The 4,012-nt window shown below is 42.7% G+C and overlaps 1 pseudogene; it reads right to left on the bottom strand.

The window, feature by feature from the left end:
• Positions 1-555: 555 nt before the first annotated feature.
• Positions 556-3,040, bottom strand: LOC124880738 (annotated as a pseudogene).
• Positions 3,041-4,012: the final 972 nt, after the last annotated feature.

The following is a 4,012-nucleotide window of genomic DNA, read 5'->3' as shown; positions in this document are numbered from 1 at the left end:
AAAGCTAATATTACAGGACTTCCTAGCTGAGCTTTTATTTCAGTTCAAGTCATATTTCCTCCCACCTGGTCCCAAACAGTTCAAGCTCCTCACCCTATCTCTAAGGGAGTGTCCTGCCACCCTACGGAGGAAGCTCATTTCAGTTTAATAAACTCAGCAGAGGATTTATAAAGGACAGGGCCAAGTCCAATCCCAGCATATAGAGGCTGAGTGAATGTGGTCTGGACTCTGTGGAGGAGAGTCATGGTTTCAGAGACTCTGTAGAAAGACAGAATACCTGCTCTGTGATCCAAATACACTCCTACTCTGGGGAAACCTGGACCTGATACTGAAATTTTAATGTTGTTGTGATAAAATATGTTACTGTTTTTGTTACAATATAATGACCAATTTTTGTCATTGCATCCAAATATTGATTATTTTGAGTATCCTGATGATCTCCTGATGTTCTTGTATGAAACTGCTACTTCAACTCCTAATGACGCTCTCCACTCCACCTCCCAGTAACAACGACCAGTCAGACTTTCTCTACTCAGAACCTGATTATGATCAGTGAATCTGTCTGGATGATCAGGATAAGGCTGTTTTTTTCACAGATGTCACTTTTCTGTTTTCATTAGTTAATAACAAACATCTGCTGGCTGTGTTTGGATCCAGAGTGATTTCTCGTGAATATTTTAAGCAACAAGCTCTGGTCTTTGGTTCTAGATCTGACAGTAAAACCTTCACCTCAGTGATTGTCAGTGAGATGTTTGTCCATGTGTCTCTCAGGATGTCCTGTAGTTTATCTCTGAGCTCTGACACAGCTGCTGTCACATCCTCAAAGTATCTCAGAGGACGAATATTGATGCTTGATGAGTGTGTAGACTCACTGAGTGCTGACAGTGAGGGGTAGTTGTGGAGAAACTGGTTGTGATCCTCTGTGTTTGAGAGCTGCTTCAGTTCAGCATCTTTCCTCTTCAGCTCAGTGATCTCCTGCTCCAGCTTCTCCTGAAGATCTTTGACTCAACTCACTTCAGTTTTCTGCTGGGATCTGATCTGCTGCTTCACATCAGAGCTTCTTTTCTGAATGAGACGAATCATCTCAGTGAAGATCTTCTCATTGTCCTCCACTGCTTTATCAGCAGAGACATTGATGGCCTCCACCTCCTGTTGAAGCAGCTTCAGATCTTTCTCTTGGTCCTGGATTCTCTGCTGGATTTGTTGTCGACTCACCTGGAGCTCCTTCTGCTTCTCAGTCATTTCTGCTGCAGCTGAGACTGTTTCATGACCTTTATGTTCATTCATTAAACAGAGATAACAGATACACTGCTGATCAGTACGACAGAAGATCTTCATCACCTCATCATGAAGAGAGCAGATGTTCTCCTGGAGGTTCTTGGAGGGATCCACCAACTTGTGCTTCTTTAATGGTGGAGCATCATAGTGAGGTTGGAGGTGATCCCTACAGTAAGAAGCAGGGCAGAATAAACAGGACTTGGCAGCTTTCATCTTCCTCCCAGTGCAGACATCACAGGCCACATCTTCAGGTCCAGCATAGCAGTGATCAGCTGGATCAGCTTGGAGTCCAGTCTTCTTCAGATCCTCCACTAAAGCAGCTAACGTGATGTTTTTTTTTAGACCAGGCCTTCGTCTGAAAGTTTTCCTGCACTGAGGGCAGCTGTGGGTTCTCCTCTGTTCTTCTCCATTCCAGTGGTCTTTGATACAGTTCATACAGTAGCTGTGTCCACAAGGAATAGTCACTGGATCCTTTAGTAGATCCAAACAGATGGAACAGGATAGGTTTTCTTGCTCCAAATCAGACATTTTCTGCTCCATTTCACCTCTCAGTAGCAATGACTGTTAGTTTCACTGGTCTGAGTTCAGATCTCAAAGGTTTGTTGCTCTAGAGAATCTCAGTAGATAAATCCTTCATCTGACTTGTGCATCTAAAAGAAGAAACATGAAAATATGTTAGTTCACAGTAAAAAGAAGGTTAGCTTTCAACACAGATTATTAGCCTATATAACATTAATTACTATATCAAAGTTTTCAGTAGCTTGAAGAACCAACTTGCTGAGGCTAAAACACAATTATCTGTAGTTTTTTACCTTTAATATTTATTAACAACTTGTGTTTTCTTGACAAACACTGAATTATTTATTATCGTGTGACTTACAGCATCAGTGCTAAGAGGCTTAATAAACAAACATTCATTTCTGAATTCTCAACTAGAAGAATAAAAAGGAACTGTAGTGAAAACATTTTGCAGTTTTAACTAAAGGTGCAAAACAGGAGCTACTGCTGAGATCCTTCCTGATTGTAGCTGTTTATAACATCCCCCACCCTGAAAGGGAACCTACCATCTACATAACCAACAATCCCTCCACCCTTCATAAAATAGTTAAAACAGAGGAATAAAACTATTTAAGCTCCATTTTCAGGTATTTCTCTGTTGTTTTCATCTCAAACAAACAGCATTTATGACTTCATCTCCTTACATGTTGATTTCTAGTAGCACTGTTTTTGTCTTGTGATGTAAACAGATTACCCGGAACATTTAGGAGGGAACACCGCCTAGCATAACAATAAACTGGGTCCTAACTTTGAGAACATTGAATCTATTTGTTTGTGCTGTGAAAACCATTTTAGACGCTCTTGGTTGAATGTAATCTGTCTAAACGAGGCAAAATGGTTCAATGTAAATGCTGCAGGTATAAAAACCGAGTTAATATCAGAGAAGCAGTGAAATAAAACGTTCTGGTTAAACTGTGTTAGCATGGCGAAGCTACAATGTGACCGAGTCTGTAGTCAGTGTTTGTGGCTGTTTACAGCTCTCTGTTCTACGACGAGACGATTTCCAGTCAGAAATATTGACTAACTTCAGCTTCCAGGTGTTACCACGATGTAATAATTTATGTTTCAAACGTTTCTAGTCAAAGTAAAACTTTACTTACCTCGGTGGAGCTCTGCTGTCTTTGGTTTAATGAGGTTGGAAAACTTCTTCTTCTTTAGACCCGAGTGAAATTTTAGTTTTTTAATGTCGTCTTATGTGGGCGTGGCCAACCCTCTTAGCCACGCCCAGGGGCGTTTTTAGGGTCTCAAAAGATCAGAATCAGAATCAGAATCAGAATCAGAAAAGCTTTATTGCCAAGTACGTTTTTGGACATACAAGGAATTTGTTTTGGCGTAGTCGGTGCAATACAGTACAAATTAAACAGTATAAACATATCTACAATATAATATAAATATATGTGCACAGTTTTAAGTGAGTGAGAGTAAATATAGAGCAGTATAAGATGCAAGAGCAATACAACAGTGCAGGTGATCATTGTGCAAGTAAAGCAGTGCAAGTAAAGCAGGAGTCCAAGCTGAGCGTTAATGTAACGCATAGAGTTGCAGGTTACAGGTGTCCTGTCAGCAAAAAAAGGGGGGGTGTGGGGGAAAGGGAGAGTGTCAAGGTGGTTTCCGGGCTTTGTTAACCAGGCTGGTGGCAGATGGGAAAAAAACTGTTCTTGTGGCGTGAGGTTTTGGTCCGGATGGACCGCAGCCTCCTGCCAGAGGGGAGAGTCTCAAAGAGTCTGTGACCGGGGTGGGAGGGATCAGCCAGAATCTTCCCGGCCCGCTTCAGGGTCCTGGAGGTGTACAGTTCCTGGAGCGACAGTAGACTGCAGCCAATCACCTTCTCAGCAGATTGAATGACACGCTGCAGCCTGCCCTTATCCTTGGCTGTAGCAGCGGCGTACCAGATGGTGATGGAGGAGGTGAGGATGGACTCAATGATGGCTGTGTAGAAGTGCACCATCATAGTCTTTGGCAGGTTGAATTTCTTCAGCTGCCGCAGGAAGAACATCCTCTGCTGGGCTTTCTTGATGAGGGAGCTGATGTTTGGCTCCCACTTGAGATCCTGGGAGATGATGGTTCCCAGGAAGCGGAAAGATTCCACAGTGTCAATTGTGGAGTCACAGAGGGTGATGGGGGCAGGTGGGGCTGGGTTCTGCCTGAAGTTCACAACCATCTCCACTGTCTTTAG

This window comes from Girardinichthys multiradiatus, chromosome 14, assembly GCF_021462225.1.
Source record: "Girardinichthys multiradiatus isolate DD_20200921_A chromosome 14, DD_fGirMul_XY1, whole genome shotgun sequence".
In the NCBI taxonomy this organism is placed as follows: Eukaryota; Metazoa; Chordata; class Actinopteri; order Cyprinodontiformes; family Goodeidae; genus Girardinichthys; species Girardinichthys multiradiatus.
This window is presented reverse-complemented; position numbering and strand designations above follow the sequence as displayed.